This window comes from Salvelinus sp. IW2-2015, linkage group LG26 (assembly GCF_002910315.2).
Source record: "Salvelinus sp. IW2-2015 linkage group LG26, ASM291031v2, whole genome shotgun sequence".
NCBI classification, from domain to species: Eukaryota; Metazoa; Chordata; class Actinopteri; order Salmoniformes; family Salmonidae; genus Salvelinus; species Salvelinus sp. IW2-2015.
The window spans coordinates 22324519-22347720 of record NC_036866.1 but is presented as its reverse complement, the minus strand read 5'-3'; the positions used below and the strand labels follow the sequence as shown (position 1 = coordinate 22347720).

Here is a 23202-nt window from a genome sequence, read left to right as displayed (position 1 = left end):
GATAAAACCTTGAGATGGATTTGAGGAAGAGTTCTCCCCACCCCCAGCCCCGGCACTCTGGTTGTGTGCAGTAGTCGCAGCGTTGTAACATAATTACTGCTGGGACAATTCTATTCCCAATGATCCATTTGTGTCAATCAGGTTTTCGAGCCTAGCCGATGAATGGATTCTCAGTTTCTCAAGGATAAACAGATGACCCTCTCCTAACGGGTATATCCATTTCATGTGCAGAGGCCACTCTCCTTCTCAAGGTTCATCTCGTTATGCTAATTGTTGTACAAGTTTAAGCATGAAGAAACGGATGCAAGCTTTGATTATTCTTGATTAAAAAMATCTGGTTTTGGCAATTGAGAAATGCATGATGTACATTAATGCTATCCTAAATTATACTGGCATTGGCAATTTTCCATCAATAGTCAACAAACCACAGGCTAAACCCAAACAATATGCAAGTATATTCACTTGAATATGTTGCTGTTCTTGGATGAAGCCCCAAATGTAATATTGTTCCATCATCCTTAATACCTTGTTATGTGATAGTCAGTAATCACTTCTAATCAACCAAAATGTAATATTCTACTGCAAATATTAGACTGACTAAAGTGTCTAACTACTTACATCAAATTAACTACTCACATAAAATGTTAGGGCTCCCGAGTGGCGCAGCGGTCTAAGGCACTGCATCTCGTAGAGTTTCAGTGCTAGAGGCATCACTACAGACCCTGGTTTGATCCTGGGGTGTATCACAACTGGTTGTGATTGGGAGTCCCAAAGGGTGGTGCATAATTGGCCCAGTGTCGTCTGGTTTGGCCGGGGTAGGCCGTCATTGTAAAATAAGAATTTGTTCTTAACTGACTTGCCTAGTTAAATTTAAAAATAAACAGTAACAGCCACTTAATGTCTCAGAGCCAAAAATCTCTCTCCAAAAACATTTTATCACCAACATCTCTTATGAATCAAAGCTTGCATCCGCCGGACTAACTTCCGGCGCCGAAAAGAGATGGCCGCCTCGCTTCGCGTTCCTTGGAAAATATGCAGTATTTTGTTTTTTTACGTGTTATTTCTTACATCGGTACCCCAGGTAATCTTAGGTTTCATTACATACAGTCGGGAGGAACTACTGAATATACGATTAACGTCAACTCATCATCGTTCCTACCAGGAATATGACTTTCCCGAAACGGAATCCAGTGTTTTGCCTTCCACCCAATACAATGGATCTGATCCCAGCCGGCGACCCTGTGCGACGCCGAAAAAGGGGAAAACGAGGCGGTCTCGTGGTCAGGCTTCGGAGACGGGCACATCGCGCTCCACTCCCTAGCATACTACTTGCCAATGTCCAGTCTCTTGACAATAAGGTTGATGAACCGAGCACGGGTAGCATTCCAGAGAGACATCAGGGATTGCAACGTGCTCTGCTTCACGGAAACATGGCTAACTCAAGGGACGCTAACGGAGTCGGTGCAGCCAGCTGGTTTCTTTCATGCATCGCGCCGACAGAAACAAACATCTTTCCGGTAAGAAGAGGGGCGGGGGGTATGCCTTATGATTAACGAGAAGTGGTGTGATCATCATAACAACACACAGGAACTCAAGTCATTCTGTTCACCTGATCTAGAACTCCTCACAATCAAATGTCGACCGCTTATCTACCAAGGGAATTCTCTTCAATCATAATCACAGCCGTATATATTCCCCCCAAGCAGACACATCGATGGCCCTGAACGAACTTTATCTGACTCTTTGTAAACTGGAAACCACACACCCTGAGGCTGCATTCATCGTAGCTGGGGATTTTAACAAGGCTAATCTAAAAACAAAACTCCCTAAATTCTATCAGCATATCGATTGTGCTACCAGGGCTGGAAAAAACACTAGACCATTGTTATACTAATTTCCGCGCTCTATGAAGGCCCTCCCCCGCCACCCTTTCGGAAAAGCTGACCACGACTCCATTTTGTAGATTCCAGCCTACAAACAGAAACTCAAACAACAAGCTCCCGCCGCTCAGGTCTGTTCAACGCTGGTCCGACCAATCTGAATCCACGCTTCAAGACTGCTTCGATCACGCGGATTGGAATATGTTCCGCATCGCGTCCAACAACAATATTGACGAATATGCTGATTCGGTGAGCGAGTTCATTAGGAAGTGCATTGACGATGTCGTACCCACAGCAACGATAAAAACATTCCCAAACCAGAAACCGTGGATTGACGGCAGCATTCGCGTGAAACTGAAAGCGCGAACCACTGCTTTTAACCAGGGCAAGGTGACCGGAAGCATGACCGAATACAAACAGTGTAGCTATTCTCTCCGCAAGGCAATCAAACAGGCTAAGTCTCAGTACAGAGACAAAATCGAGTCGCAATTCAACAGCTCAGACACAAAGAGGTATGTGCAGGGTCTACAGTCAATCACGGATTACAAAAAGAAAACCAGCCCCGTCGCGGACCAGGATGTCTTGCTCCCAGGCAGGCTAAACAACTTTTTTGCCCGCTTTGAGGACAATACAGTGCCACTGACACGGCCCCCTACCAAAACCTGCGGGCTCTCCTTCACTGCAGCCGAGGTGAGTAAAACATTTAAACGTGTTAACCCTCGCAAGGCTGCAGGCCCAGACGGCATTCCCAGCCGCGTCCTCAGAGCGCGCAGACCAGCTGGCTGGTGTGTTTACGGACATATTCAATCAATCCTTATCCCAGTCTGCTGTTCCCACATGCTTCAAGAGGCCACCATTGTTCCTGTTCCCAAGAAAGCTAAGGTACTGAGCTAAACGACTACCGCCCCGTAGCACTCACTTCCGTCATCATGAAGTGCTTTGAGAGACTAGTCAAGGACCATATCACCTCCACCCTACCGGACACCCTAGACCCACTCCAATTTGCTTACCGACCAATAGGTCCACAGACGACGCAATCGCAACCACACTGCACACTGCCCTAACCCATCTGGACAAGAGGAATACCCATGTGAGAATGCTGTTCATCGATTACAGCTCAGCATTTAACACCATAGTACCCTCCAAACTCGTCATCAAGCTCGAGACCCTGGGTCTCGACCCGCCCTGTGCAACTGGGTCCTGGACTTCCTGACGGGCCGCCCCAGGTGGTGAGGGTAGGTAACAACATCTCCACCCCGCTGATCCTCAACACTGGGGCCCCACAAGGGTGCGTTCTGAGCCCTCTCCTGTACTCCTGTTCACCCACGACTGCGTGGCCATGCACGCCTCCAACTCAATCATCAAGTTTGCGGATGACACTACAGTGGTAGGCTTGATTACCAACAACGACGAGACGGCCTACAGGGAGGAGGTGAGGGCCCTCGGAGTGTGGTGTCAGGAAAATAACCTCACACTCAACGTCAACAAAACAAAGGAGATGATTGTGGACTTCAGGAAACAGCAGAGGGAGCACCCCCTATCCACATCGACGGGTCAGTAGTGGAGAAGGTGGAAAGTTTTAAGTTCCTCGGTGTACACATCACGGACAAACTGAATTGGTCCACCCACACAGACAGCGTTGTGAAGAAGGCGCAGCAGCGCCTCTTCAACCTCAGGAGGCTGAAGAAATTCGGCTTGTACACAAAAAGCACTCACAACTTTACAGATGCACAATCGAGAGCATCCTGTCGGGCTGTATCACCGCCTGGTACGGCAACTGCTCCGCCCACAAACCGTAAGGCTCTCCAGAGGGTAGTGAGGTCTGCAGAACGCATCACCAGGGGCAAACTACCTGCCCTCCAGGAAACCTTACACCACCGCGATGTCACAGGAAGGCCATAAGATCATCAAGGACAACAACCACCCAAGCCACTGCCTGTTCCACCCGCTATCATCCAGAAGGCGAGGTCAGTACAGGTGGCATCAAAGCAGGGGACCGAGGAGACTGAAAAACAGCTTCTATCTCAAGGCCATCAGACTGTTAAACAGCCACCACTAACATTTAGCGGTCGCTGCCAACATACTGACTCAACTCCAGCCACTTTAAAAATGGGAATTGATGGAAATTATGTAAAATGTACCACTAGCCACTTTAAACAATGCCACTTAATACAATGTTTACATACCCTACATTACCCATCTCATATGTATATACTGTACTCTATATCATCTACTGCATCTTGCCATCTTTATTAATACATGTACCACTAGCCACTTTAAACTATGCCACTTTATGTTTACATACCCTACAGTACTCATCTCATATGTATATACCGTACTCTATACCATCTACTGCATCTGCCATGCCGTTCTGTACCACCACTCATTCATATATCTTTATGTACATATTCTTTATCCCTTTACAACTTGTGTGGTGTGTAAGGTAGTAGTTGTGGAATTGTTAGGTTAGGGATTAACTGTTGGTTATTACTGCATTGTCGGAACTAGAAGCACAAGCATTTCGCTACACTCGCATTAACATCTGCTAACCATGTGTATGTGACTAATAAAATTTGATTTGATTTGATTTGATTTGACAGTACACCAATTTTACCAGTGGATTTCCTGTCAGGAGTTGGCGTCAGAATCTGACATTCTCTCTGTATGAGCACTTCAAGTGTCACAACGCACCAAGTTCTCCTTTTCTAAATCAGAGTCACAGATGACACAGGTCTAAAAGAAATTCACAGACTACACATTCCTCTGTTTTTCTGTACAGTTCTGTAGATTTTCTTCATCAATCATAACCTCAACTTTTCAGGGATATCAGGAAAAGCCCACTTTCAGAGTCTTCTGTAAACATGCATGCACCCACACCCAGATTCACGCATTCTAAATCCTAACCTGTTGTCTGTGTGATGTGGTGGTATGTGTCCATTTGCACGGTTGTCCATCATCACAGGGACTTCTCACCAGGGAGAGATAATCCCGCCAACGCAGAGGGGTGCGACAGCCCCCTACCCCCCAGGCCCCCTGCAAGCTGTGCTAAGTGGCATGGCAGCCTTTTGATGTTCCATAGAACACAACACTGAAATGGTAAACAGCACAGATGAATCAAGATCTTCCTCCTGGGGGAATACGCTGTGTAAGGATGTTAGGGACGTCATGCATTAATGTGTATCGGCAGCACTACAGTTCCTCACTCTCATCCCCTCTCTAAATTCACTGAATATCCAGATGAGACATTCCGATTCAGTTTAGATATTTCATTCTCCTTCAAATATGTTGTTTGATCAACAGCGGGCAGATTTAACTATACAAACAAATTAAACAGCTCTGAGTTTACCATATTGTGTTGTACACATCCTGTCTAGTTTCTGTTGGCTGTTAGTGTGTTTCTTCCTGTCCTGACCAACAGAGCACTGGTGCTTCTTTTAATGGAAGTTTAAAAATGGCTTGGAATTAGATTTTCTCTTCCAATTTTTCTTGTGCTCTCCATCCCTCTGTTGCTCAGTGTTCCATTACATAAAATGTTTATGCAACCCAAGCAGCATGGACGGTTATGACTCATAAGAATAACTGTGAAAGGTTCAACATTGATTAGATAAAAAAATACAAATATGACTCCACACAAACCTAGGCCTACATGGATGATTGTGGAACTGACTTAATGTAACACTAATCCCTTGAGGTAAAAGTACAACAGTTGGAAGATTTTCTAATGCTAAACAACATAATTGTAATTGGTTTAATAGACTGATTTCAACATATAGCCAATAAATCCATGTCACTTTGGCAAGGTGAAACCATTTGTTTCCATTACAACGTAAGCCCTAATTTTCAACAATTCATTTTTATGTCTGCTGATTTCAATTTGTTGTTTAGTGTTTTTGGCATGATAAAACCTCTTCCGTTTATTGTAAACGGGTCCTTGTTAAAACCGACAGGGAGAAGAGGAAAGATGTACAGTAGAGATAACATTAAACACAACCACATCATGTAGGCACCAGGGAGAACGTTCATGGGATGCAAGGTAATTTTACTTCAATACCAACTCAAAGCTGAGTAACAATTTTCACTTTGAAATAAAAATATGCTCTTATATAAACATTGTCTGCCTGGTGCATGACTGGTGTTTATGCAATCGGGTTTGAATGGGGGCATATCCTTGGAAACTCTACGTTCTTACAGGACACAAAGGACAGAAAATGAGTCAGATTAAAGTATTTTCTCTATACTTGTTGTTTTGCTCAGAACACTGAATCTGAACAAAACATGAAAACTTTCCTCCAACTAATCTGTCTCACGATCAAGAATAAAAGTATTGTAAATTATGCAAGAATGTATTGTTTAAGCAAAGGGCTCGACATCAAATAAACAATATTATGAATATTTCCAGGCATTCCAGGAAGAATTGACTTAGTTTGCATAATGATTCAGTACCTCCATAACATACCGGTGCTGGGGAACAACAGGAATTGTGTATGGATGGAGAAAGTAGAGCTGATACAATCCATCTTTAACACAATTTACATGTTTTGTAGACGCACAACTCAGCCTTTTGGAATTCCCTAAATGTCCTCTGACTCGATATTATACCAAATCAAACCCATTCCTTTTAAAGTCAATAGGACAGACACATTGTGATCACCACTTTGATAGGTCATCAAACAGTTTGATAGGTCATCAAACAAACATACCCTCACATCCATACATAACCACACACACACACATACGCACGCACGCACGCACACGCACACACAACACACAGTGAGATAAACTCACTGGCCCTGCTGCCTGCCTCTCCAGGAATCTTTTCAGCCTAACTGTTCTGTGATAGCCTGTGGCCCAGTTGCTGGTGAAGGATGCCTCTCCCCCATACATGGTCTGAACACTGTTGGCAGCTGGGTCAGTGACAGGGGGGCCGAGGGGAGGGAGGGGACTAGGAACAAGCTGGGGAGCATTGAGTGTGACACTGGCCGAGTACAGCCAGAGAACAGCTGAAAGACCAGTGGGTTTTGTCTACCATTTCACCTGGATCAGCAGCTCACGCAAGCCACACAGTCTGCTCCCAGGCAGAGAGAGACTGGACTGGTAAAGAGAAGGAGAAGAGGAGGGAGGGAGGGCACAGACAGCTGGCAGCCTCAACACACTCTCACACAGAGGCTTCAGAGAGCTGGGCTCTGGAGATGGAGAGTAGGGTACAACTACTGCAGCCTGGAAAGGGATGAAATATATTTTGGGGGGATGAAGAAAGACAAAGAGTGCCCTAATATAAATCACCATATCAAAACAGCTCACTTTCAAACTCAAACATTTCAGACATCTACAAATGTTTTTCCATTCCAGGTGATAACCTGTAATGTATTACCGCTCCCAGCACTAAGTTGTTATTGTGAGACTACATGTTTTACTACAGGAGTGGTGTAATGTTTTCCCTGGTTGGATGCTGCCAGGGCTGTAAAGSCCAAGGAATGATGTCATGCCCAGCCCAGTATTAGTGACACGTCCCTGCCCCGCCTTCCACTTCTCCTCATATGGCAAGGGTCAAGTCTCCTTTCTTACACTGGTGTAGGAGCATAATAGGGGAAATTGATGGGGAGAATGTTTTTGGGCTGCACCTACTTCTGATATAATTTTACAGTGTCAAAGCAAAGGTGAGTAAAGACATTCTGAAATCAAGATCAAGTTCGTAAGCGTCACACACACTCCTACACAACTCTACATGTTTTGCTGAATACAAAACAACCTAGTGGACTTAAACCCCCTACCCATAGTGTCCCTAATTACTTAAAATGCTCAGTTTGAAAACAAAACTACTGAAACAAAACTACTGCTACGACCCTCATAGCAGAGAGATGGTGGGACTTTGAACTATAGTTCAAAGAGGTGGACCCGACCAGCTTTCAAACCAGAAGAGGGTGTTAGGTCACTTCCTTCACTGACAATAAACATGGCGTGTGCTGGAGGATAATGGGAATTATGACATGCTTCCAGCTGTCCAGGTTCAGATGGCTTCAGAGACAGGCAGAAAAACAAGGATACAGTCAGGCCCCTGACTCTTCCTCCAGCCCACAATGCCGCTCTCCCTCCAGCTGCAGGAGGCCTGACTCTTCCCACCACCAGCAACTGTACTTACTGACTGCATGGGGTCACACTAGGGACTATGACCTCTAGATCCCCAAATACAAGCCATACACCTGCAAATCTGTTTATTATTCAGGACACACTTAATCGGATTCAGTTCTATATTTTTGTATGTATAGTACCAGTCAAAGGTTTGGACACACCTAATCATTCCATAGTTGTTCTTTATTTTTACTATTTTCTACATTGTAGAATAACAGCGAATACATCAAATGATGAAATAACATTTATGAAATCATGTAGTAACCAAAAAGTGTTAAACAAATCAAATATATTTTATATTTCAGTATCTTCAAAGTAGCCACCCTTACTTAGCCTTGATGACAGCTCTGGAATTTTTCCGGAAACTTTCCATGGGATGTTAAGCCTGGGTATTTCGGGAATTTTGCTTAAATTCATCAAAAAAGTTTGATTATAACAGTGAGGTCTCCTGGCATATTTTGGTTAAACTTTCCCCAATTCAATGGAATTGCAACCTTCTGCATGCACAGTGCATTCTTCCATCACATGTGCAGTCCATTCTTCCATCACATGTGCAGTGCACTCTTCCATCACATGTACAGCTGATTCTCAAGATCTTGCACACTAATGAGATGCAATTGAGCCCACACTACTACACTGTCTGATCCAAGGACTACATGCTTTTTAAAGTTTTGATTACAATACTGGGTTGGGTGAATATATTTTATATGACATACATAACTAGTAAATAGTAGCCTACAGCAAAGTGTGTTGAAATAATTTGTAACTTGTTAACAATTTCTGCTAGTTAGCTTTTGCTACCATGTGGGTTTTAGCTTGCTTGAGCCTGCAAACTGAGAAGTGTTAATTCACCTTCATTTCCATACATGTTTCATTTTTAAACATTTATCTTACAAAGGAATTGTTTAATCCAACTGCTTAACTATTTATCTGTTCATGGAATTGTATTTGGGATTTTTTAAACACATTTTTTCTCATCTTTACAGGAAAATGCCACTGCAACTAATGTAGAAGGAAAAGCAGTGTACATTTGCAAATACTGTGCCAAATCATATGTGAAAAATGCAACAAAGATACAGAATCATCTGGCCAAGTGCATAAAGTTCCCTCAGTGCTCACAACAAGCAACCTCTGACAAAAGTCCCTCTACTTCTATTCAAGGTGAAAATGATGAATCAGACACCTTATCGATAGCAACAGCTCATGGTCCTCCTGGAATCAGAAGTTTTTTTGACTCAATGGAGGAACATAGTCAGAGAAATGCTGATGAATGTCTTGCTCAAGCTGTGTATGCAACTGGTACACCTCTGATGCTCACAGGCAATGTGTATTGGAAGAGATTTCTGAATGTTCTTCGCCCAGCATACACCCCTCCAACCAGACATGCTTTATCTACTCATTTGCTGGATGCAGAGATTAACAGAGCTCAAGTGAAGGTCAAGCAAATCATAGAGGAAGCAGACTGTATTGCAATCATCTCTGATGGGTGGTCGAATGTTCGTGGTCAAGGAATAATTAACTACATCATCTCCACCCCTCAACCAGTATTCTACAAGAGCACAGACACAAGGGACAACATACACACTGGTCTCTACATTGTAGATGAGCTGAAGGCAGGCATCAATGACCTTGGACCACAGAAGATATTTGCACTGGTGACAGACAATGCTGCGAACATGAAGGCTGCTTGGTCTAAAGTGGAGGAGTCCTACCCTCACATCACACCCATTGGCTGTGCTGCTCATGCATTCAATCTGCTCCTCAAGGACATCATGGCACTGAAAACAATGGATACACTCTACAAGAGAGCCAAGGAAATGGTTAGGTATGCGAAGGGTCATCAAGATATAGCAGCAATCTACCTCACCAAAGTGAGAAGAATAAGAGCACCACATTGAAGCTGCCCAGCAACACCCGTTGGGGTGGTGTTGTCATCATGTTTGACAGGAAGGAGTCTCTCCAAGAAATGGCCATATCACAGTCTGCCGATATGGACAGCCCCATCAAGTGGATCCTCCTGGATTATGTATTTTGGGAGAGAGTGGTAAGCAGCCTGAAACTCCTGAAACCTATAGCAGTAGCCATTGCACGGATTGAGCGAAACGATGCCATCCTGTCTGATTTTCAGACTCTGCTTGTAAGAGAAGACATTCGTACTGCCCTGCCCACTTCACTGTTGCTCCAAGCAGAGGAAACTGCAGTTTTGAAATGCATCAAAAAGCGTGAAGACTTCTGCCTGAAGCCCATACACGCCGCAGCGTACATGTTGGACCCCAAGCATGCTGGCAAGAGCATCCTGTCTAGTGCAGAGATCAACAAGGCTTATGGTGTCATCACTACAGTGTCTCAGTGTCTCACTACAGTGCTTGGCAGTCTGGCGAAGTACACTTCCAAGCAAGGGCTATGGGATGGAGATGCAATATGGCAGTCGTGCCAACATATCTCATCAGCCACCTGGTGGAAGGGACTTTGTGGATCTGAAGCTCTTTCCCCTGTTGCCTCCATCATCCTCCAAATCCCACCAAAATCAGGCGCCTCAGAGCGCAACTGGTCGTTGTTTGGAAACACACACACCAAAGCACGCAACAGGCTGACCAACAAGGGTTGAAAAATTGGTGGCCATCCAAGGCAATTTTAGGCTTTTTGAGCCTGACAACGAGCCATCCTCAACAATGTTGGAAAGTGACAGTGAAGATGAGGCCTCAGAGTCTGATGTTCAAGAGGTGGACATTGAGGAGGTCCAGGGAGAAGACATGGAAGCCTGAGAGGAAGACAACCAAAGCTTTAGTTTCTAGACTAAATCATTTTACACATTTTGGGAGATGCAATGGGGATCATTCAATATTCCCTTTGTTTTGTTGTTCAGTGAAATCATCCCATGTAAAGAGTCAACTCATTTAATTAAAGTTAAATTCGTAACTAAATTCTTTTTTTTTTCTACTGGAAGGATTTAATCATTAGAATTTTTTTTACCTTTATTTAACTAGGCAAGTCAGTTAAGAACAATTTTTTATTTTCAATGACGGCCTAGGAACAGTGGGCCTTGTTCAGGGGCAGAACGGCAGATTTTTACCTTGTCAGCCCAGGGATTCGATCTTGCAGCCTTTCGGTTACAAGTCCAACGCTCTAACCACTAGGCTACCTACCGCCCCAATTATGTCTACTTATGATATGGTAAAAGGTTTCTGTTTCTGTTTCCATATGATATGGTAAATATATCCAATGCAAAAAACATCTACATTTAAATGGTATTAATATTAATTTGCATATATTCTCGTTAATTCCCATGGAAAGTTTCCACTTCTGAATATTCCCCAAAATGTGCAACCCTATTGTAACGGCTGTCGTCGGATGAAGGTGAAGACCAAAACACAGCGTGGTAAGTGTTCGTCATGTTTAATAGAAACTGAACACTAAAAAAGCAAAAACAACAAAGTGACAACCGAAACAGCTCTGTCAGGTGCAACACACTAAACAGAAATTAATCACCCACAACACAAAATGGGAAAACAGGCTACCCAAGTATGGCTCCCAATCAGAGACAACGATAGACAGCTGCCTCTGACTGGGAACCACACCAGGCCAAACACATAGAAAACCAACAACATAAAAAAAAGAACATAGACTGCCCACCCTAGTCACACCCTGGCCTAACCAAAATAGAGAATAAAAAACCTCTCTATAGCCAGGGCGTGACACCTATAGACCCTGCAAGACAACTCAGGTCCTCCATCGGGACTCCAAACTTTTTATGTTAAGATTAAGTGGATGTGTCTTAAATGTGATACAGGGGAGCATATTAGCGGTCACAGGAAATCTTTTGATCTGACAAATTAGATTATAATGTATTCCTTAATGTTTTTTCAAAGTCTCATTGAAATTCAGTCAAACTGCAACTCAGCAAAGTGATGTTTTCCTTAAATTAATGGGAAAATTCCTAAAACAATTCTGATCTATGATACTGTATGTATTTCAGTGTTAACTGTTAGGCTACCGCTTTTTAAAAAATCTGCTATTACGATGCAACAAATCTTCAACAACAAAATGAGATCCATTTCTAACACCTATAGTATCATGCAAACAAAGAACAAACAAATCAACCACAGGATGGACTTCCTTGACTATATACATTAGGCTCTTGTTTTTATGATGCACAACATGTTTGTGGTTTTGCTAACGTATCAATAGTGACACTAATATTGTAGAATGAGAGACAAGAGGTCCATCAGGTGCATGGTGACTTTGTTTGTTGCCATCACCTCTGCTCCACCACATAGCAGAAGCTTTAACACGCTAACCTCAGAAGCCACACTGCAGCTAGCATGCATCTACTACTTATTTTTTCTCAGTTTATATCTTTTGTCAGTCCTCAGTAAAACTCAAGTCACTTAACTTGACTTGGTAGAGGTGAATATATCAAACTAAAAGTATTGTTCTTGTCCTACTCCAATTAAGTAACATAGCAGTACACCTTAAAGTTCACATGCAATACAATTGCATCACATTTGTTATGACAATGTGTCAGTTTAGCCCTCTGTTTGTTTTAATGATGTGTACCACTTCAAATGCCATAGTGGCACTGCTTTATTTGTATCTGTAGAGAGCCTGTCAGAAATGCACTCAGAAAGAAAGACATCTAAAGATTGGAGTGCACTGTTGATCCAACATGACTCAACATGAAAACTGCTCTAGTCAATTTCACTTAGGGGCGATTCCACGACAGCATGGCCCAAATATATATTTTTCTGTCAATTCTCACATAGAAACTTCATTGGAAGGAAGGATGTTTGACATGTTTTTTTACATTTGTATTTTGAGACCTATACATGCCTCTTGTCAGAACCTTTGATCTGTGAACCGTACATGATACAGACAACATCTTGGTGTCATTATGCTCGTTATAGTGTCCTCTAAAATATGAGGTAAGTCTAGGTTCTGAGAAAAATTCACATTGATTTATTCAACATTGAAAATAGTAAAATCAATATCTCAAAAGTACCCTTTTAGATGTCCGTATCCTGCACGGTTCACGTATCATACGCGTTTAGACAGGGAGACAAATTCAGATATTTTTGTCCACTAATTGGTCTTTTGACTAATCACGTCAGATCTATTCACATCAGATCTTTTTTAAGCAATTGGTGAAAAAAAAATCAGAATTGGGCTGCCTGTCTAAATGCAGCATATGATATGTGAACCGTGCAGGATACGGACATCTAAAAGGGTACTTTTGAGATATTGATTTTACTATTTTCAATGTTGAATAAATCAATGTGAATTTTTTTCAGAACCTAGACTTACCTCTAAACGCAGCCATAGAATCTTACATGTACCATGCCTTCAGAAAGTATTCACAACCCTTGACGTAACTCGGTCACTTAAGAACATTCCCTGTCTTCTTGGTAAGCAACTCCATGTAGATTTGGCCTTATGTTTTAGGTTATTGTCCTGCTGAAAGGTGAATTCATCTCCCAGTGTCTGGTGGAAAGTCTGGTGCTTAGCTCCATTCTGTTTATTTTTTATCCTAAAAAACTCCCCAGTCCTTAACGATAACAAGCATATCCATAACATGATGCAGCCACGACTATGCTTGAAAATATGGAGAGTAGGACTCAGTAATATACTCAGTAATGTGTTGTATTGGATTTTCCCCAAACATAACACTTTCTATTCAGGACAAAATGTGAATTGCTTTGCCACATGTTTTGGAGTGTTAATTTTGTGCCTTGTTGCAAACAGGATGAATGTTGCAAACAGGATGAATGTTTTGGAATGATTTTTATTCTGTACAGGCTTACTTCTTTTTGTTCTGTCAATTAGGTTAGTATTGTGGAGTAACTACAATTTTGCTGATCCATCCTCAATTTTCTCCTATCACAGCCATTAAACTATTTAATTGTTTTAAAGTCACCATTGGCCTCATGCTGAAATCTCTGAGTGATTTCCTTCCGATGCGGCAACTGAGTTAGGAAGGTCGCCTGTATCTTTGTAATGCCTGGGTGTATTGATACACCATCCAAAGTGTAATTAATAACTTCACCATGCTCAAAGGGATATTCAATGTCTGCTTTTTATTTTATATTTTACCCATCTACCAATTGGTGCCCTTCTTTGCGAGGCATTGGAAAACCTCCCTGGTCTTTGTGGTTGAACATGTGTTTGAAATGTAATGCTCGACTGAGGGACCTTACAGATAATTGTATATGTGGGGAACAGAGATGAGGTAGTCATTAAAAATGATGTCAAATACAATTAATGCACACAGAGTATAACAGATTTCCTCTTCGTCTGAGGAGGAGTAGCAAGAATCGGACCAATGTGCAGCGTGGTAAGTGTCCATAATGAGATATTTAATAAATCAACAGAACACTGAACAAAATAACAAAAGTACAAACAAACAACCAAAACAGTCCCATATGGTGCAAACACTAACACAGGAAACAACCACCCACCAAACACAATAGAAAACAGGCTACCTAAATATGGCTCCCAAATCAGAGACAACGACTGACACCTGCCTCTGATTGAGAACCATACTAGGCCAAACACATAGCAATATAACAACAGAACAAAACATAGAAAAACAACATAGAATGCCCACCCCAACTCACGCCCTGACCAACTAAAAAAAAGACATAAAAAAGGAACTAAGGTCAGAACGTGACACAGAGTGAGTCCATGAAACTTATTCTGTGAATTGTTAATCAAATTTTTACTCCTGAATTTATTTAGGCTTGCCATAAGAAAGAGGTTGAATAGTTAAAACATTTCAGCTTTTCACTTTTATTAATTTGTAACATTTCTGAAAAACATTATGGGGTATTGTGTGTAGGCCAGTGACAATTCTAAATTCCAGCTGTAACACAACAAAATATGAAAAAAGTCCCTGGGTGTGAATACTTTCTGAAGGCACGGTAGGTCTAAAATGGGCCTAAAATGGCCACTTTAAACATTAATTTTCTAAAAAATTGTTTGTGATACATATTTAGAAAGCAAATCAAACATCCTTCCTCCTAATTAAGTTTCTGTTTGAGAATTGCCAGAACAATCTGAATTACCAAAAATATTTCCGGGACATGCTGGCATGGAATCGCCCATAGACCATTTCAACACAACACTTTGTAAAAGGATATTTCAAATCAAATCAAATTTTATTTGTCACATGCGCTGAATACAATTTCATGTTGAAACCCTCATATTAAACCCAAATGGTTTAAATTTATGGTTTATATTTAGGATAATGTTTTACAGCTTTGTCATAACATTTTTAAATACAATGTTATTGTGTATTATGTGATCAGGCCACACAGAGGTACATCTGTGATAATCTGAAGTATCCAAAAAGGCCACTAGGTGTAATTTTATAAAATTCCCCCCAAAACTTGAAAGCTACTGAAATTCTGGTAGTTTAGTGTTAAACCTAGAAAGTTTCCAGTAATATTCCTTTTCCACAACCCTACCTGTGTCAATTTGGATTCGTAGAATACGTTATTTTCTGTTACTGCTGAGCCTTTTAAAGGGAAATCTGATGGAAAAGGACTAAATTAAGCAAATATAAGAGCTCTTATCAGAGCTAGGCTTTACTGTCAATGCTTTGAACCAGCCTACAGGAGACATTCAAATGGCAATAGCCCAAATCAATGCCATATAGAAAGACAGCTGTGATCATATAATACCTGGTAACAAATGGTTCATAATGTCCTTATGAAACTTTTAAAAATATCCTTGTGATGATTTATAGATTTAAAAAGGAAAGGTTATCATAAACCATTGATAACTCAACTTACACTATGAACTTCCTCAAGACTGTTTACTTCAACAAGTAAAACATTTTTACATTCAAAGTTGACTTGCAGTCTTAACCCTGTGTGGGCCACTTAAACAGTGGAGGGGAGAGAGAGACAGGGATGATAGTAGTGAAAGAGGATTAACTGCAGATTGAGGCTGCCGCTTTGGTTCAGCTGATTCTTCAGTATGACCAGAGAGAGCTGAGGGGGTAAGGACAACTCTGTCTGACTGAGGGCTCGAAGGGGAAAGGCAAAGAAGACAGGAAGAAGCTGTCTATCTTTAAGCCGCTCTGCCCTGCTCAGCAGCACATGTGCTGAGTGGGCCGTATGGGGTGGCTTACTACCAGAGGTCACAGCCAAGGGCAGGGCAGTTGAAAGGTCACTGTTAGGTGCTCCCTTAGACAACAGTGCATTAGTGAGTGGTTCACTCATGCTTTTGTTAGAAACAGTTTTCAGGCTATCAGATGTTTATAAGCCACTGTAGTTTAGGATATTGATATTTAGGTCAGAATGATAGGGGGCTAATTGTCAACAGAGTTGCTTTGTTGACATACTACAGTGACATAGCAGGCAGATGTGATGAGAATTATAAATAGGTCTATAGGAAAAATTGGTGCTTTTTACATTTGCTTTTCCAAGTATACAGTGACAATCGGCCGCACCCCTGTACGTTATTAGTATAAATCTTTCTTAATTTCAGATTTAAAATCATGTCTAATTATATATTTGAGTGTGGCTTTTCTTTAAAAAATAATAATAATTAAGAACTGCATAATACGTTTTTGAATATGATTTCAAAATATTTTAATTATATTAACTTTGAAACCGCACCGCCATGTAGGATATTAAGCCGTATTTATAAAGTGTATATGTGGTATATTAGCCCGTGCCAGGGCTGGTCCCTGATCCACAGGCTAATGGTTTGGAAGTCATCATCACAGCACATTAAGGGCCTGCCTAATAAAGTTCCAACTGTGCAGCCTCACAACATGATAGACGGTTTGATTTGGCACACTCCACAACGTATTTGCACAATAACAGACTCAGTTTTGTGAGACTGGAGGAGAGAGAAAAAACGAACAAGGAGCTAATATTTTGATACACATTTTAAATTATGATTTTGTGTGTTTGTCAAACTGGCTGGTATCCTGGGGTAACTAACCCATTTAGCATCAAAGGTGAGGCTCTGTGACCTGGTGGTCAGACAGGAGGCAGCCAGGGGGTTCTGGGTTTGGAACTCAGCTCTCTGTTGGGTTGGATTGTGGGGTTGGGTGACACTGCTAGGACACTGTGCATTCCTCTGTGTTACACAGCCATTGCAGTAGCCACACACGATAGAAGGGGAAGTCAGAGTTGATTTAATGCAGTGTATAAACACAAGAAAGAACATCCATATTCATGGTTCGCCCTTTCTGGAATAGAATAACTACATTTATACCCATTTTATTTATTAAAGTACTCAGGAAGCGTTCCTTTAGAATAAATAGTCTAGAGCGTACACAATTGTCATTATCTGCTGGGCTCAAAATTCTGCATCCTGCCTCCAGGTCTCACGGGAGAATGCTGGAATCTCCAGTTTGATGATGGAGCTCCATTAAACAATGAATCATGTTGCTGAGAGCATGTGCAGAGGGCTTTGTAACAAAAAAATTAAGCAAAGTGGACATAGAGAAGAAGCATAGTGTTTTTCCTGTTGTTGCTCTGACAAATATCTTGAACATAATTGCCAAAGTTCCTTCACACCTAACTCTGAGAATAAGAGAGGACTTCCTACATAGGGTCGCAGTCACACTAGTGAATAAAGAGAGAGTAACAGTGAAACAACTACTAATTTACACCTCAATGTAGAAACACATTCAGTACTTTGATGAAAAAATGTAATATCATGACCTTTGCTGATACTTGTTGATTGTGGGGAGGTTGTGTGATACACAACCTGTCTTCTTTGCTTCTCTTCTTTGTTATTGTATCTATCTAAAGAAGTGTAAATGTTAATTGTGTTAGCTACTGGTTCTCTCAAAACAAGTAGCCTTGTAGAACTCTCAAAAAAGGCTATGTAATTTGCTATAAAACTGTGCCTGATGAGTCAGCTGCAGTTGACACCAGTTCAGCTCTCAAGTGTARTGTAGGGGAAGTGCTGTGCCACAGTACAATGGTGTAACATGGTGAACACTACAAAATCCATGTACAGCTGACACTCTCATGAAACCAGATGGTCTTAATGATGTTTCCCACTTCAGATAAAGAGAATAACCAAAAGGACCAAAGAAAGCATAAAACATTACTGGAGATCTAGGGTTGGGCGATATTACAACAGCATCATCTATCAACAATGACTGACAGCCATCGTCGATGTTGACGACATCGTGATGTGACAGACGATGGTTTAGCCTATTTGAACTTGACTTGCACCGTGCAGTAAAGAATGGAGTCGGAGAGAGCAAAATATTATTTAAATTCTCTAAAAACTTAACTTAGCCAGGGGACTAATAATGAGAGAGAACAAACAATATAAATAGCCTACAGAAAAATAAAATGACAAGTTCAATCAAGTTTAAGCTGATTAAGAAATACATTTTCTGTGCGTGCCAGGAAAAATCCCCCCATGTGAGGTTGAAAACCAAATAGCCTATAACCTATCCTCCTACTAGGTCTATCATAAAAGCTTCAAGACAAGTTATTTCCTAAATATTCAAATAGCTATGAAGTTATGAACAGTAACCTATTTCCTAAATATTCAAATAGCTTAAGAAGGAGTTGTCTATAATGTGCCGCTATCAAAAATTACAAGAATGAAAGATGGAATCTATAGGCCTAGGCATATGCTATTCTCAATCACAGCTTTATGAGAAATATAACAAACAATTATAGTTCTGAAGACGGTACGCTTTGCTTCTATCAAGCCCATGATTTATAACCTAACTCACTATGGTAAAACAGCCCATTCCTCATCAGTTGACTGTCACTCCATCATGTGCATGCCACACACACACACACACACACTGACCTGGCCATACTGAAGCTCCACCCGAAATATTATCAAAGATTTTGCTCCACTTAGGCTTTTGTCCAGGCTTTCACCAAACGTATCTTTTGTCAAGTTGTAGCATGCGATTTCTGGCTATAGCCCAACAGTTGTTTTAACAGAGTTTTTTTCACAAAAACAATTTTGGGGGTTGGCCAATAGGGGGCGATGCCATCTTATATCACAATGTTTTATGAGTACCTAATCACCATAGGACAAAGGTTGACATCATCCAACCCTATGGAGATCCATGGCATATACAATTAAGTAAGTTAAGTGACTCTTAAAAAAACAGGAGAGTAAATAAACAGGTAAACAACAACAATACCAAGATTTTTAAGAACAAGTGGCTTACCCAACTATCAAAGCAGTGATATCCTCTTTATGGGAATATCCAGCTCCTGTCTGTCTCTTCCTTTCCCTTCAATGCTTCCCTCGCTTGCGTTAAGCTTCCTGCTGCGTTTTCCTCCTTGGGAAAAATGTCCTGGGAGGGGGAGAGGAGAGTTGAGAAAGTGTTTTGCTCATTAATTCAGAGGCATGGTGTAAACGCCAGCATTCTCTTTCTGACAACCAGCGTTAATTGCATATCCGACTTGCCCACACACTCAACGTTTCTCCTGTGTGTCTCCTGGAAGGAGCTGAATCCAAGCTGTGATATTCTGGTGCTATGAAGAGAAGCGAGGTGGGAGACACTCCAGACCCCCACTCCTCACACCAATCACCACCTCAGAACTTCTCCCTTTTACCTGGGTCAACTTTCTCCACTCACAACAAATACTGTATTTACACATCTATCAATTTACAGAGAGACATTTAGGCCTGTACACACAAACACACACACATTATGTAATATGGTACTGAGAAAGACAATATTAAATGAATAACTGTATCTACTGCACCCTGACATAACACTAGAGAAACAAACAAAACATTGCATTGCTCTTTTGTTAATAAGGCCACACATAAATATATTACAGACAAGGATGTATATTACAGATCAGGATACTATCATACTATGAGTGCCATATGACCAATTTTACTATATGTTCTTAAAGAAGTTAACTGTACTGCAGCAAAACACCTTTCTATAAGCTAGGGCAGTAATCGGCTGGGGGAAAAATGAATCCAGATGGGACCAAAACAGACACTCAATAAAAATACACACAGATATACCTTTATATTGCTGCCAAGACTGCCGTCCCTTAAAAAACGATGCTATTTTTATTATCAACAAGCTAGGAATACCTCATGGTTGGGGAAACCGGGGGGAACGTTAGACATTTATCAGTCAACCAAACACTCTCTACTGTTATCTGTCTGGAATTATATACAATGGGGTCAAATCAAATGGAGATGCCATAAACTTTTGTCCTCATACTGAAGTTCACTGTGCCAGTAAATCATCTACAACAAACTAAGGTCCTGAGGTTTATTATTTTACCATCTTGTGTGAGTTTACGAGCTCTTGAGTGATTGTACATAACTCTTTACACTGACACGTACAATATGGCTTGTGGACTTCCAAAACAAATATGCTGAATCAGAAAAGTGTAATTTGTTATAATGTTGAACCTTCATTTAATGATGTATGTTAATTTTAAATAGCAGACAAATGATCACAACAAATCAATACAGTCAATACCCTCATGGCTCCTTCATAATATTGTAGCTGTAAATCTGTTCAATCCATCCAGGCATTAGTGCAGAAAAAGCCTGGTGTTGAGGTCATTCTCCTAACTATTCACTATGACCAGACTGCCTCTCATCAGGCTTGTAATTAGAAATAAAACCATACAAAACAGGTGCAATGACTCTTCCATTCAAAAGATTGAAGCATTGCTGTATTAATCCTTTACTGAGTTTGATGCAGTTCCTGACTGTGGGATGAATCCTTACTGGAGATATGCCCCAGGCTAAAAAAAACATCAGATTCAAACTATAAATATATAATAAATCATCAAAATAGTCCCTTATAACTGAGATCAAGACATAGGCCTACTATAAGAAAACAAAATTGCTTCAAAAATAGACATACGTCACATCTTATTGGTGGCAAACATACATTGCTCCATAGCAGAGGAGATGTTGCTCTAACTCAAGCAAATAGCAGTGATAAAAGCAAAGCAACAATAGAAGTTGGAGTAGCCTAGTTCTAAATGGACAAATGACCACCACCAGCTGACCAGCAAAATTTTGATTTCAGGACTAACAATGCAAAGTATCTTTACCAATAAACTGACACTGTAAATACTACTATTATTTGTTTATAACAAAGTAATCACATGTTTAGGGTACTAACTTATTATTGTGAACCTATTAAAATAAGGAAATATTCTAGTCCACAACTAAGAAAATGCATTCGATTTTACAGTGGTATGCAATGGAATGGATGAAGTCAAGTTTTAGTTGTTCATACAGCTATAGTGCCCATAGACGGTTATATTAATTAGCCTAGTGTCTACACAGACAATTATAAAGGATTTCAGAGCAACCAAAGTAAAAAGCCGAAAAATAATCTGACCCTAACCCTAATCTATTGTGATATGATGGCATTGATGTGAACGTAAAAAATATATATATTTAAACGTAGGTAATACAAAACCAAGTAAAATTGCAAGCAAACGCATTCCTCCCGTTGTCTGAGAAGTCCACGACACTGTTAACTCTACGATATTGCGCGCTCACAAACATAATCAGTAAACAAGTTATAGTAAAGTCATAGCTAGGTAATTCAAGACGATTGATATAATCTATTATTCTAAGAAATATCCTGAAATTGACAGACTACGATAAAGTTGATCGAATTACTGTAGGCTACCAAATAAGATAAAGCATAACTGTTTACTTATTGGAGCTATAAGAGCAAAGACGCACGGGCATCTAGGGTAAAATCAATGTATATCTAAAATAAGTGTCGCCTATTATTAGGCATACTAATAAACAATAGTTCATACTATATTCATCCAGAATATAGACACAGAAACTGGCATGGCATAATCACATAGCGCTACATGTAGGCTACAGTATGGGATGGCTTTTCGATCCCACATTCACTCTACGTCTTCCTCTTGCGCTTTCTCTCTCTCTCTCACTAGTGCCCCTCTGTGCAATATTGTTGCTATTTTTGCTACTCACCTTGTCTCCCAAGTTCCTCGTTGTATATAGACACTCTATATCAGAGGCTCCAATAGACATACACGTAATTTCAGTCACATTTACACACGAACTGCTATTTTAGTGAGCAGACAAACTCAGAAGAGCCAGTCTCTTGTCAGTGAGAGACTCCTCCCCTTATCTGACTAATACCAGACGAGGTAGAAATCAACCTCCTCCCACTCGTCTCATCATCACTACAAAAAACGTAGGTTTGTAGRTTAGCCTACATTGTAGGCTACCTATATCATCTGGATTTCCAAAAGCTGACTCTAAAAAGTGAAAAAGTATGTGGAAAGGACACTTCCCGAGCGGGATATCTGTGGTTTGTAATACATGTTCAATGATATTAGCATTATAATTTCATTCTTTGAAATCTTAGTGTCAAAATAACACTCCTTTAAATGTTCAAACTCGGCTACGTTTGTTACTGATCCTCACTTAGGTAGGCAGCTACAGTCAAGTGGTTGACACGTGGGTAGTGTAACGCAACAAATGATCTTACATTGTAAGTGATTGACAGAGTTTACTTGTGGCAGAAACTACAGTCAAATTAATTGAAACTACAGTATGAAATCTCAGCGACAAGTTTTTTTTTCTGGTGTTAATTATGATTGTTGGCCCCAGCCACCTCACACCCCTTAGATACGATTGACGTCATATCTCTAAAAGACAACAGCAGCATAGGACGATTAATTTTGAAAGGACGTGTTTCTGATCCAATAGAAATCCTCAGAGGCTGGTCAGAACCAATTACAGAAGGGAGGTGGGACCTGTATAACTCGCATGTGACAAAGTCACGTGTAAGTGCAGGATCTGAGGAAGAGGTGTGGTGCAGATCCTGATCTCAGATTGTTTTTACCGGGATTTAAAGGAACATGTGCATGTGAAAGAATTCTAGTTTCAATTTWATTTTTTTTTAAATAATATTTTGCATAGTAAGGTGCTTACTAGAATGGGTTTTGGAAGCATCTAGAAACAAGTAAATGATCTTGCACCATATATCCATCAATGTGCACAGTAAGCACGGGAAGGTTCATATAGTTGTGTTTTCATATTCATTTTTATTTATATTCGTTTAATTTGAAATTCAGTTTAGTTTCAGTTAGTTTTCATACCTGATTTGTTAGTGTTTATTTAGTTTTAGACCTAGTTGTATAACAATATTTAGTTTCAGTTTTAGTGTTGCGTGGGAGGCTAGGAGCCATTTGTGTTGTATAGTTTTTTA

General features: G+C 40.7%; 1 protein-coding gene across 7 annotated transcripts in view; it reads right to left on the bottom strand.

Moving 5' to 3' along the window:
• The window catches only part of LOC111952446 (myocyte-specific enhancer factor 2A-like), a 131362-nt gene extending 109261 nt beyond the window's left edge, over window positions 1-22101 (bottom strand). For all 7 annotated transcript variants that reach the window (XM_023971111.2, XM_023971114.2, XM_023971115.2 and 4 more), the window contains exons 1-2: window positions 21957-22101; window positions 19177-19305 (exon numbers count right to left, since the gene is read on the bottom strand). The gene's annotated coding sequence lies outside the window, so the exon portion shown is untranslated. The remainder of the gene's footprint in view (window positions 1-19176; window positions 19306-21956) is intronic.
• Between the last annotated feature and the right edge of the window lie 1101 nt (window positions 22102-23202).